Raw genomic sequence first — 14,738 nt, 5'->3', positions numbered from 1 at the left:
TTCTCTAAATGAAGAATGATCTGAATAAAAATGTAAAAAATTTGATGCATAAGTTAAGAATATGCAACTCCGTAATCAGATGTCAAAAACTACTCTAGGTTCAAAATCACGCAATCCATCACTAAAATTACACAAAATTAACAACCAGCAAGGTTCAAAAGTCCTACCAATTTCGACACCGAGGCCTTGCATCCCGGAGACAAGGACGTTAGAGGCGAAGAGCCGCCTCATAGTCTCATGTCCGTACGCAGCTAGCTGTCTGCTGTGCAGATCTTCATCGATATCCATCGGATTCCCATTACCAAAAGCCATATCTGGCAATACTCTAATACTAGCGCTGCTTAGGTTACTACTGATGCTACCGATAATGCTACTATCGCTCTTGTTACAGTCCTTGGGCGTATTAGCTTCGGTGGCTGTTGATTTTCCAGTGGAGGATTCCGATGAAGAGATGTGAGCAACGGTGGTGAGGGACTTCGGTGAGCTAGAGAGAGTGGGCACCGATTGAGAGAAAGAACACAGAGAGGGAGAGGGCGGACCGTGACACAGAGCGAGATAGAGACAAGGGAGATTAGGGCTTTTTTTATTTTAATTTTTTTTTTCTGCTTTCATGGTACCAAATGACGTCGTTTTAAAATTGGCGACCAAATTTATTTTTCTCAAAAAAATTTCAATTCCCGCCCCACTAAAAATCAAATTTCCCTCCCAAACTTTTGGCGACCAAAAGACCATATTAGTCGCAGAAAAAGTACCTTCGCCGACAAACCTTTTTAGTCGCCAAATCTCAATCAACGGCGACTAAAATATTAGTCGCTAAAAGTACAAATTTGGCGACTAATTTTTTTTGGTTGCTGAAAATAAGTTTTTGGCGACCAAATTTTTTGGTCGCCAAAAAATATGTGACCTTCCGCGACCAAATTTGTTGTTGGTCAGCAAAAGCATACCACTTTCTGCGACCAACTCATTTTTTGGTTGCCAAAATATAACCTTCTATGACCAATAATATTTGGTCGCCAAAATTAATGATCATTAGCGACTAATTAACATTTGGTTGCCAAATGTCATTTTTTTGCGACCAAAATTTTTTTGGTCGGCAAAAGTGGTCGCAAAATGTGTAAATTGTTGTAGTGCATCTACATTTTTCTCAAAACAAAAACAATATACCAAGTTTTTGTTACCAATTTCGAAATAAAATGAAATCAAAAACAGAAATTAGAAAATAAAGACAAAAATGTTACCAAACAAGGACAATTGTTTCCCTGAAAAATGAAAATATAAAATGAAAACCAAAAACACATACGAAACTCAAACACGGGTGTTTTCTTAATCCTTCATCAGCTTCTTTTTTGGACAGCAATGACGGGATTTGTTGTTTGATCTTTGAGTCAGGTCTTTCACGAGCATAACCAAGAAACTTGCCCTGTTAGTCGAGCCGTTTTCAAAATTTATAATGATTACACAACTTTTCCAAATCAACAACATTTTGATAGAGTTCACCAATGGTTCCTAATTATGTCGACAATATTTTGGGTTGTATTTGTTGATACCGCAGTATTGTATCAATAAACCAAGTAACCAAACTTCGTTTATAGTCTAAATGGGTTGAATCTCCCTTCTTCCAACATATGGGTTGCAAACTTGCCTACAGACTAAATCACAGAACCTAATTGTCACTCTTCATTGTTAACACTATTTTAGTACATTTCAGGCACACTTCTTTTATTGGGGAAGGGGAAAAAAAAAGTGAGTTTACAAAGAAAAAACAAACGCCATAGATGAATTGACATGGAAGACTGAACTGTTACCGGGGGTTCCAGAATTGAATTTGTCACATTGTTCAGTGACCATATTTCTGGGCTTTTGCATGAAGTCCGATCAGGCACACTTGTCATAATTGAAAATGCAGGTTTGTTTCGGAGAGGGTGGAAACACAAGTTCATTGCTAAGCATTGACACAACACTAGACATGGTAGGCCTGTCGGCTGCAATTTCTTGAACACAAAGAAGCTCTATATTTATGCTCAACAACATATGTGTAGAAGATATATCTCCTAGTATTGGGTCGTTCATGTCCAGTCCCATGCCACTCTTCCACAAGTCCAATGCCTGAAAAATAAGATAACAAGTATATCTCATTGTGAATCCTTCAAAGACCAATTATACGAAGAATTAAGATTTTCAAGGCAGTTCTAGGCTCCCATCACTACAAGGTCTAGGAAGGGTCAGATGCACGCAGTCTTATGCCGGTGTGCAAAGAGGTTGTTTCTAGGGTAAGAAGGTTTGAGATTTCAAAAGAAAAAGAGAAAAGAGAAAAAGAAGGGGATAATAAATGTAGTATCATTTTGGTAATCACATATCCAAGAAGATTAAGAGATTCCAGTATGATAAAAGCCAGTATTCTTTTTGCCACTCAAAATTTCCAACAACAAGACTCCAAAACTGAAAATATCGGATTTGATGGAGAAGAGGCCTTTCAAAGCATACTCAGATGACACGTAGCCGCTGAATTCAAGTATTAAATCGAATCAGTATCCTCAAAGATATGAATGTATGCAAAAACAAGATGTTTTGGAGGAAAGGCGCACAAATTATGTTTTACTCACTAATTGCCAACAATTCGATTTGTTGCTTGTGATCCATTTCCCCCAAAAATTCTTGCCAACCCAAAATTCGAAATTTTTGGGTTCATATCTATATCCAACAAAATGTTGCTAGCTTTCAAATCTCTGTGAATAATTCGTAACCTTGAATTCTGATGAAGATAGAGAAGCCCTTAAGCAATTCCTTAACTGATATCAACGCGTAACTCCCAGTTTAGTATCCCATGTTTGATTGGATCTGTCTCAATTTCACACCAAATTAATAAATTAAACGGTAGTACATAACTATGAATAAACAAAATAACAGAAAGAATAACATATATTCAATATGTTCAATATGTTCAAGTTTGCTAAGGCACAAACCAAAAAGGAAGAAATCCAATCTTTTGTTGGGCATATACTCATAGACCAAAATCTTTTCATCTCCTTCAGTCTCACAAGATTCTTGTGAGAACCCGATAAATAAATAAATAATAAAAATAATAATAATTTTACAAAACTCAATATTTTACTGTGAATCTTTAAGTGCAAATTAAATATTACTAGAGGGCATTTTAATTAATTTTAAACTATAAATAAATTTATTATGGAAGTCAACAATTTTAAAGATTATTGATGATAATAATAATAATAATAAGAGAGACCTGTTATATAATTGATTTAATAACCCTAAAATCTCATATAGTTCCCTACCAGCAGTAGTCGTGAGAATGAGAGTGAGGCGATAAAAATTGGTAGCAATCGGCAAGGAGAGGAAGAGGTCTATAGCATCATTGGGTTCTACATAATCACTACTGTGGGTAAGTCAATTACTTGGTGCTTAGGTGATGGGAGTAATTCTTAGTTTAAAAATTCTATACATAACCACAAACTTTAAAAATCAAGGAATCATATCAAACGGATGAATTTTGAACTAAAATTTTTACAGTAGATTAATTATGTATTGAATTGTATACCACAATTTTCTTATAATTTTTGGGAGTCAAAATCCATATAAACTGATGTATTCAAATCTGTCCAGAAAACTAGTACCAAACAATAACTTCGGAAGTGTCATTCTTTTGGGGTATAAATATGAAAATTATCAAATCAGCTTCATTAGAACCGGTTACGAGTCTAATTTCTTACATTTTTAGCCTTGCATTGATTGCTCGTGTATACTAAGAGAACCATTAATTTTTTTAAAGTGCTGCAGAAAACAACATGTTTGGATATAATTAATTGTAAATAATTATTTTCATAAGAAAATCAAGTAAAACCAATTGGGTTTGAAATTTAAGATATATTAGTTGATATCTGGAGGTTTTGAAATTTTTCGAACAGCATGGAGTGGGTTTTAAATTTTCAAAGTTAACGAATATATTGAGAAAACTTGTTTAAAATTATGTTTTATCTTAAGGTTACTTTTAATTAAGTTTTGATGTGAACTCATATCTTGGGTAATTTTAGACCGTAAAGAACATGAACTTAGGTATTATTTAAGAGTAATCGTCAGTGGGGTAGAGCTGTGTTAGTGCGCTTTAGTGTGGGGTACTTAGTTTATTATTATTTTTTAGTATTTTTGAATTAGTAGTGACATGTAGTTTTTATACTTGATTCAGGGTACTAGTTGGACTTTGTTAGAAATTGGGCACCCATGTGGCATGACCCTTTGAACCTTTTGAACCTTATCCATGTAAGTTTTGAATTTGAATTTGAATCAAAACTTATTTGGATAACCATTCAGGATATCTATATCTATCATATCAATAGATATGGATAGATGGATAGATAGATATTGGTTATATATCAGATTATATGGTTAATCTAATATATTAAAAAATTAGATATGTATATCAGATATACGTTATATGGGTTTTTACCCATAACCTTTTTTCTAGACTCTCTCTGACTCTCTCCCAGAAAACAACAATCAAGCCATTTTGCACTGTGACTTGTGTGGGTGATACTCATTTTGTATTATCACTCCACTGCTGGGTTCGTTGACTGATCAGATTTTGGAAGCACGTGATTTACCCACGAGGTTGTGTCATTAAGGTATGATCCGAATTATTTTTATCCGCTGCGTTAAGTTATTATGCTTTATGATTTACATTGGTATCAGAGCTGAATATGGGTATTTTCGTGCTTATTTGTATGCGATAAAATATGTGTATAGTTTTATACAAATATACATACACATTATTTGCATGAAAATTAGATTGAGAATGTGATACATCTCATTTTCATGTCCGTTAAATGTCATTTTTGAGACTATAAATGTATTTATTGTGAAAAATGGAGTCCGGCAGTACAAAATCGAACCAGAAAACACCCTAGAAGGCGGAGCGTGGGCCTCACGCACCACCTGACGCCGTGGGAGGCTTCCACGCACCTCCACGTGCTGCCACATGCCTCCATGTGCCAGGCGCGCTTCCGACGCGCCTCCACGCGCGCATCAACGGCGCTGTCCACGCGCACGCCCTCCGCGCCACACACGTCCGCCGCGTGCTAAGCCGCGTTCCGAGCCGCATTCCGAGCCGCGCGCGTTGAGCCGCGCCGTTTTTCCTCCCCCGGGATGGCTGCTGATGTTAAGGGTCTGTTTGTTTTGTTTTTAAATTTTGAATCGCGTTAAATTGTCATAATTAATTCGTTATAGCTTTGTTTTAAGCGTGGTTTGTACCGTTAGACTCAGAATTAATTTTTTTTATCTTCTGTAAAATTTTGAAAATTTTAGGAAAATAAAAAATATTTTTTTCTGTGTTAATAATTCATGTTTTATGCTTTAATAGGCTTCTGGTATTGCATAAATAATTTTCTGGGTTGAAATTTTTATTGTAGACTTCTGAAAGGTTCTATTATTTACTGGTATTATTGTTTCAGTTTATCAGTTTCTAGATTTTTTATTTCTAATTTTATGTGTGTTTATTAGTTTTTTAAAATTCCAGAAAATTTCAGAAAAATTGCAGAAAATTTCAGAAGTGATATAGTTTCTGTTATGGCATAATTTGAATATTAAATACAGCATATTGTTATTTTTTGCCTAGAGTTTCTAATATGTTGTAATAAGAATAGCATGATTAATTGTTATTTGTTTAAATTCCATTATTAATTGTGACATAGCATGAGTTGGTTGTGAATCTACATTATGATGCTATTGTATGGAATTAGAATTTTTTTATCATGCTTTTAGACATGCCATAGTTAGTGGGAGGTTATTCGGTTGAGAGATATCTTTGTAGATTAACTCCCAAAAACCAATATTTTGCGCATAAATTAAATTAAATTTTGGATAATTGTCACCAGTGGCGCAAGAGATGATTACGAGCATAGCGGATTTTCGATCTTGCGACTTGTGTAATATTGTCACTATTTAATTTAGATTTTTGTGGCAAAATTATATTATGCTAATCAAATTAATCCCAATGCAAATTTCTCTCTAAATTGACTTAGCTTAAGGAAGTTAATTGGTTGACCTAGACTTAGTAAAGATGTTCAAATGTGAACAATGTAATCCTATTCTTTAGATGAGCAAAAGTCTTGGAGACTTTAGGTCAGACCTTAATTGAGCCAAAGTAAGGAAACATGACTTAAAGTCGTCGTGTTTTTGTTGCCTTGTTTGGCACAATAAAAACTAATGTGTGCGCTATGGTTAGCAGCATGCTACGTAGTTTTGGTTGGCGAGTTTTGGAGTTATGAAATTAGTAAGCCCTCAATAGATCTGTATATGATCTTGACTATTGAGCTGCGCGGATTGACTTTGTAATTTGACTTGTAAATAATGTTACATCATTGGATGAAGTAACATTCAAGAGTCACGTCATCCAAGAAATGCGAGCTTAAATAAATTAGTCATTAAGTGTAAGACGAGTAGCCAGTATAAGCAATGTTTTGCTCTCTACCCAAGTATTGGGAGTGGATGGAGCAAAATTTCATGCACTATAATAGTATGCGTTGAAATATCACGTGAAGTTAAAAGATTAGCGCTTAGAAGCTGCAAAATCTATTAACACTAAGTGAAAAGATTAGCGTTTAGTGGCTGCAAAGTCTATTAGCATTGCCAACTTGTCTAAGTCTGGACATTTACTGTTACCACACTTGAGTGTGAGACATGAGAAGGGGCTCCTTTATATGATTCCTTAGCTAGGCTAACGTTTTTTTTAATAACGTTTACCACTAAGCGCAAACGTTGCAGCATTGTAATGAAAAGGTCAAGGCCGACAAGGTTGTTATGACTCTAAGAATTTGATGCATCGCTTGTGAGAGCATTGTGTTGAATTAGACTCTTTAGCCTAATTCGCGCTTAAGTTACTTCAAGAGCTGTCATAGATTGATAGCTTATTCTCTCCTTCTTGTGGATAGTAGAATTAATTGCAAGTAACTATGAAGCGAGAAATAGATATGGCAAGAGGAGTATCATCATCTTTCAACTAGATGCATTAAAGTGTATGGAGAATAAAATTGACTTGAAGGTGCAGGGGATTAGCACTTACTTGTTAAATTTGCGACATAGGCGGACTTGATATCTCCATGACATCCTTTTATGATCTAATGAATATGAATTAGTCATGAGTCATTACCTAGTTGGGCCTAAACCTTTTAAACTTATCTTTGAGAATTCACACATTAAGATGATTGGAATTAGTTTATGACATTGATCATGAACCAGTGGCTTATTATACTTAATCACATTAATGAGATGATGAAACGATGGTTTGAGTAGGCCTTCTCGGGCCCACTCGCTTATGACATCCTGCTCTCATGTGAATGTGTAACTTTGTTCGCAATGGGTGCGCACAAGTAAGTAGGAAAGCCGTAGAAGGTCATTTGTATTAGCGCATTTAGTCCACTATGATATTTGTGACTAGATATGTGTGAGGGTATGATAGCTAAGCCTCAATCTCGACACATTTATAGATTACGATACGCATCTGAGTCAAGACTATTTGATCTCCCATAAGTCAAAAGTTTTGAGATGATTTTTGACATTGCACATATGAGGTCGAGATCAATTAGATAAGAGCTTTTGTGCTTTTAGTTTTGACCAAGGTGGCGAGTATCTATTTGAGTTATTTTTTAGAAAACCCTGTGAAGAGAAATGGATGCTTAGAAAATTGATTATTCCTAGTACTCAACAACACAATGGTGTAGTAGAGATAATGAATTAAATATTGTTAATGTTAGGTGGATAATGGCGCAAAATGTTTCCCAATTGGGAATTGCACTTTAGTTTGTTGCCTATATCCCTAACTAAATGCCCTTCATATCAGTTTTTACACTCTATTTTGAGTAATGGGTTAGCGGAGAGCCATCTGTGGGCGATCTGTAACCGTTAAGCAGCTTATCTTTATTTTACTTCTCATAAGGTTGCGAAGTTAAGACCTAGGGTTCAATAGTGCATTATTGTATGCTGTCTTGTAAACACATAGGGTCATGTGGCGCATTATCGTATGCAGTCATGAAAACCCTTTGGGTCATGTGCATATAGGTAAGCAGCTTTGTGGTGGTGTAACTAAGTCACATAAAGTTTTCTTAGTGAAGGTGACGTGAATAGAGTTTTGGAACTCTATAAGATGGAGAATTCTAAGCATAGCGTTTTTATGTAGCCTAGTTGAGAATGGAAAGAAATTTCCAATATTCTAGGGACAGTGGGAGTGATGTGCCTACTAATGGATTACTCCATTAGAGAAGAATACTCTACATTCTTAGTTGCGTGGTAGCGAATGTGAAAATTTTCCACGTCATCACTGGGTGATTGAGAGGGAAACATTCATGATTGCTCCGCAAGATGATAAAGAGCCTAGGATAATGCCAAAGGCTCTAGTCCCCTGTTTTTAGAAAGTGGATTAATGTTGCGCAGTTTAAGACAAAGTCTTTGAGGATTAACCCTTTCCATGATTTGGTTGACTTTCCATTATGACGCGAAATTGTTCTAAAATTATGTGTAATTTGGATAGTCATTGTTGAGGCATAAGGCTTGCTAGATACTGAAAAGTCGCACCATTGAGGAAAGTGTAGACTATGAGAAGACTTCCTCTTGGGGAGTGAGGTTATTTCGACTTAGGCTATGATTGACATAAGTTCGGAACATTGATTTATGGACATTGTGACCCAACTTCTCGTTGAAGAATTGGATAAGTAGATCCGTAGGGATTTACCTTCTGCTTTTATGGTGAAAAGTTACGAGCGCAAAAAGGTTGCTAGTTCCAATAAATCTTTTACAGCCTAAAACAGTTATCCAAACAGTAGTTCTTAGATTTCGTCAAGCCACGATAGGCCAACGATGATCGATGAAGACCACTGAGGCATGATCAATGGTCCAAAAGAAGTTTTTCCTTACTTAGTCATTCTGAGCCAGGAATTTATAAGGTTGTCACCACCTAGGGTGGCCAGTCCTCTATTTTAGATATGATGGACATGGGTGATGTAATTTATATGCTCGAATGTACGATCCTTACGGATTGTTTTGGGAAAATTCTCGGTTCGTCTTCGATGACTTACATAAGGAATATCCTAGAATGATTCTAGATGCAAAATTGCAAACCCATTGACTTACCTATCGGTAAAAGCCAGAGCCTTAGCTATTGAGTGAATCCTCAGATTGTTTTTGGGAGAAATAGATGACCTATATTCCTTGATTTTTTCTTTGTTGTGGGAGCCTAAAGTACGCTATGTGGGCGTATTCGGCATGATAAGTGTTATCTTTGGTAAATGGTCAACTGAGTTGTTTAGACATTGACCTTGCTCATTAGACTGCGGATAAAATGCTTTACTAGTAGCATATTAATTTGCTCATTGTAAGATTCAATGCGCTAGTTGGGCGCATCTGCGCTAGTTGGGCGCATTAAGAATGAATGCAAATTGGTCACCAAAATATCTTTAGAGAGGTTACTGCGCAAGAGGTAGTGATCTTAAATCACTTCATGTGAGGCGCACATGGTGGATTCCGTTGTATATACTTATCGCAAGAGGTGCTGATAAGGCTTATGTTTGGAATCTATAATTGCGCAAGCTGTGGTCAATTTTTTTTTTAATCGATCACTTATTTTGAGATGATGGGATGTTGACACTATTATGGTTTGTGTCATAATGATTAGCAGATGATGATGTCAGCAGGCAAGATTGGCTCACTCACACGAGCAATCACCCTTGGCGCTTGGGAGCGAGCAAGGATGAGACTAGTGGTTTATTTTTATTTGGAGCCAAGAGAGGCTTAAATAATCCACTATGCATGTCGCCTTGGTTACAACCAAGATGAGGTCGTGTTAAGGACCAAACATGGATGTTAGTACCTACTTTCCATGTTGTGCCTGTTATGATTAGCTAGATGCGAGATCTCATTTGGCGCCTGGAAGGCGAGCAAATAGAGAATTCGGGTTAGGCGCTAGAAAGCGACTAGACTAATATCTGTACGGTGTATCGAGTATGACGTCACTCTTTATGGAAGAGGTACTCCACCGTAGCATGTATTCATACTATATGTGCTTGGCGACCGAGTAATGAGGTGAGAGAATGGATCCTTGTTTCCTCACCGTGTGAGTCTTACGTGTCATTATTGATATGACTTTCATTTATGTACCCTTTTGTGACTTTTGACTATGTCATAAGGTAAGGGGTTGATGTTCTGCTACTTTGGTATGTTGCCCGCAGTTATGTATGATTCGGCCTTAAGGGACATCACTGGGAAAACGGTCAATCCTAAACTAAATAGCATGAGGGCAAAGGGAAGATCATCTAGTATTACACCACTGTCATATATTCACTGTCGGCAACTCACATCGCTCTGTATGAGAGGCGAATTGAGTGTGAATATATTGCAAGAATTGAGAGGGTCAAACATGCTCTTTTTGAGGGATTAGAGATGTTTTTTGGACCGGTGTAATTAGATGGGTCTGGGGTATATGAGACACTATTTCTGTTCTTTTTGGGTTGATGTCTCTATGCTGGCTCATTTTGAGTTTCTAGTATAGAGCTCCCACATGCAGGTGTTCTCAGCAGTCGCACGGTGCAGTGGCTAGTATGAGATTGTTTATTTTTTGGAGAGATTGAGATAGAGATGTGGTAGTGTCAAGCCAACTCATGTCTGAGTGGGAGATGTTAGAAATTGGGCGCCCATGTGGCATGACCCTTTGAACCTTTTGAACCTGAACCTTTTGAACCTTATCCATGTAAGTTTTGAATTTGACTTCAAAACTTATTTGGATAACCATTCAGGATATCTATATCTATATCTATCATATCAATAGCTATGGATAGATAGATATTGGTTATATATTAGATTATATGGTTAATCTAATATATTAAAAAATCAGATACGTATATCAGATATACGTTATATGGGTTTTTACCCATAACCTTTTTTCTAGACTCTCTCTGACTCTCTCCCAGAAAACAACGATCAAGCCATTTTGCACTGTGACTTGTGTGGGTGATATTCATTTTGTAGTATCACTCCACTGCTGGGTTCGTTGACTAATCAGATTTTGGAAGCACGTGATTTACCCACGAGGTTGTGTCATTAAGGTATGATCCGAATTATTTTTATCCGCTGCGTTAAGTTATTATGCTTTATGATTTACAGACTTTTATACTCTATTCAAGGATTACATTATTTCATTTTCAAGTGAGTAGTTGCATGCTACATATTTTTATAAATGTTCTCCTACCTTAAACTGTTAGAAAATTAAATTGTTATTTCAACACTAAACTGTTTTGGTAAATTATTATATTATCAATAGAATTAAATTATTTCTGAAACATGTGTAAACTTAGCATACAGTAAACTGTTTGAAATATGCTTATGTTTATAATGGTGAATTACCACATTTTGCGAAACTGAATTGTATTGATGATTGGTACCATCTGTATATACAAGTCTAGGGAAATTATTCCATTGTGTGTAGTGATTCTGGCCACTAGGGAACAGATCCAGGTTGGGTTGTGATGATTCTAGTGCTCAACGATTGTAAGGAAAAGACCTGAGCTAGGCCAGGTGACCTTCAATTGAATCGTCTAAGAGAAAAGGCCCAGGTTGCCAACCCGAGGATGACTCTTGGTTCAATATTGGATCCAACGGGCTTATTACCTTGAAAACTTTGTGGCATGTCACTTGTTATTTTTGGTGCCTAGAAAATTATTGATGATCATGTTGTAATCTATTTTAAGTGGAGAATGCCATTTGTTATGTTCTTGAGAGACATGAGTATTTTAACTGTCGAACTGTGGAAGATTCTTTTTGAAACAAATTGTCTTTATCAAAACTGTACGCCAATCTAGTTTCTGTGATATATATATCTTATTTTGGAATTGAACCCAGTTTTTTTTTTTAAATGTATATTACTATTTATGCTTCTACTCACTAAGCTATCAACTGACTTAGTTGTTTATTATTTTCAAGTGATAGAAGGGCTTACACATGGCGTAGCGGGACTCAATTGCATAGACCTCTAGGACATTTTTTTTTTAAGGTTTTCTTTTAGCTTGTTATGTTGGTTTTGTGCATACATTGTGGTTGGGTTTTTATCTAGAATTATTTAATTTTGCAGGCGGTTTGTGTCCCATTTAATATATATTTTTGGAAGTTGGTTATAGCTGGTTTTGCCATTCATACTTTTGACGTGTCACTGGATTGAGTTTTGATTTATTTATTTCTAGACCATTATTACATTTATTCTATGTAATTATAGATTCGTGTTTAGGCTTACGTGTACCTTGGGTTAAGGCCTTGTGGGCCACGATTGGTCATACCCGGGTTTGGGGTGTGACAATCACCGCCCTAAAATTCCTTCTGCAACTAAAATTTATACCATAACCATATTTACATATAAAAAATTCAAGACAATTTACTCTGATCTCTCCTAAATTTTAGAAAAAAATACAATAAGTCTTACAATTTTGATATAATTATATTGACCTCTTTTTTGATATAGTTAAATAGACCGAACTAATACAGATGTTATGAAAATACAAAAATAAACAACATAAAATATATATTTTCATGTAAAAGAGATGACAATATTATTTTTTTTCATTTATTCACCTAACAAATTATTGATGAATATTGGGTTAAACATTATTTGAATTAAAATCATAAAAGAATTCAATGTAACTATGTCAAAATTGAGAGACTTTACTGTATTTTTTTCAAATTTCAAAAAGATTAGTGTAATTTACCCAAAAATGTAAGTCTTTACAAGAAAACCTTTTTAACGCACAATTTTATTTATTTATTTATTTTTTTTTTTTATCATTGTTTAAAGGCTTAGTTACACTTGTCACTCAGTTTGACTCAAATTTGATTTTAATTCCTACAGTTTTAATTTAAACAATTTGTTTCCTACACTTTAAGTCTAATTTTAATTTGGTTGTTTTGTTTAAGTTTTTGTTAATTTTTGAGATAAATTACATCAATAATCCTTACATTCTATCCCTTATGTCGTTTTGGTCCCTACATTTTCAATAAACTCAATTTTGACCCTTAATTTTAAATTTTATATCAATTGAAATTGGCATACATAGTCCTTAGGAAGCCCCTATTTGAAGCTGCGCATGATGAGATGTCCAAAAATCTATGGTAATGAAGAAGGTGATAGTGATAATAGACTGGACTTGTATTTTCCTATAGTTGTATGCATGAAATGGAGTTGTTCAGTTGAGAAGCTAGACTATTCCGTTAAAAGAAAAGTAAAAGGATAAGAAAATAGACTATGAAAGAGTTGTTGGAATGATTTTCATTCTATTTACTAGCTTACCTTTCCTGTCTTATGAAGTTTCAAATGCCTTACTTTTCGAAAATTGTCCAGATCGACTGTTAATTTGGTTGGCTGAATTTAGTGCCAAGTTGGTTTAGACTATTCTGATGAGCATGACTATTGTTTATAATCAATGGGATTCCCTCAATGGTATTCCAACCCTTCGGACCAATAATTAAAAGGAATCTATTTAATCTGATTGTTTAATAGAGAGAAAAAGAAGAGCATGTATGCTGATTGTGGTATTAGTCTTTGTTATCTGTATGCTTATCCTATAGATTAAATGAAAATAAATAAATAAAATGATCAGTAGAAAAAAAAAAAAAAAATTTCTCAAGTTGACATTGAAGGGATGACTGAATATGTGTTTGAAATTTCTTCAGTTTCAGTGAGAACAGCTTCTTCGTGCTCCATCAGAAAAGATATCAAGCGATTTATGCAATCAACAACAGACAAGCAAACAAGGAGACAAAAAATTGTATGGTCTATGAATTTTGTTATCCAAGATTCCCAATATCTGGCAGACTTACTGCAAGAGGTCTTGAGTCTTCCTTTTTTCTGTTTCTTATTTATTTATTTATTTATTACATTTCTTATAAAATGAATAAATAATGTAAAAACAAAGGTAGCCCATGAATTGAAGATGAGACTGTCAATGGAATGCCTTAAAATACGTTCATTTTTTTCCTCTTTATTTTCCATCTTAATAGTCTCCCATACAGTAGACACCATAACTAAAACTCACTTCATTACAGGCAGCAACACCATAGTGTCTTCTGGTGGAAGCTTTGAGATGGGTTTTTCAGGCCTGGCAGTTCCTGGAATCAGTACTTAGGAATATGGTACAAGAATATTTCTGTTAGGACCGTTGTATGGGTTGCCAATAGAGAAATCCCATTCCTCGATTCATCAAGCGTCTTAAATATAATCAACCCTGGAATTCTTGCCCTTGCCAATGGTACTGGCAGCGTCATTTGGTCTCCCAATATGACAGGATCTACACGGGACCCTGCTGCACAACTGATGGAGTCTGGAAATCTTGCTGTGCAAGATGCCAACGATAAGTCTGGGCATTTTCTATGGCAAAGTTTTGATTATCCATGTGATACTCTTTTACCAGGCATGAGGCTTGGAAAGAACTTTGTAACGGGCCTAGAGTGCCACCTCTCCTCCTGGAAGAGCAGCGATGATCCAGCTCAAGGTGGGTTTTTTTCTGTTGAACTGTTCCGAGCTGGACCATGGAATGGTATCGGATTCAGCGAGAGACCAAACCTTAAACCTAATACAATCTACAAATATGAAGTGGTTTACATAGAGGAGGTGTATAATTCTGAGTCATAATGGTGTTGTCGAGCTGGACATGGATTGATCCAACACAAGAATGGGTCCGTTACTTGACTAGACCAGC

At 35.7% G+C, this 14,738-nt stretch overlaps 1 pseudogene; it reads left to right on the top strand.

Annotated features, from left to right (window-relative positions):
* Positions 1-367: 367 nt before the first annotated feature.
* On the top strand, positions 368-14,671 carry LOC114303430 (G-type lectin S-receptor-like serine/threonine-protein kinase At4g27290 pseudogene; annotated as a pseudogene).
* The last annotated feature ends 67 nt before the right edge of the window (positions 14,672-14,738 follow it).

Source organism: Camellia sinensis, chromosome 7 (genome assembly GCF_055761805.1).
Source record: "Camellia sinensis isolate YWXY chromosome 7, ASM5576180v1, whole genome shotgun sequence".
In the NCBI taxonomy this organism is placed as follows: Eukaryota; Viridiplantae; Streptophyta; class Magnoliopsida; order Ericales; family Theaceae; genus Camellia; species Camellia sinensis.
The sequence above is the reverse complement of the archived record's forward strand: the minus strand, read 5'-3'. Positions and strand labels throughout refer to the sequence as shown.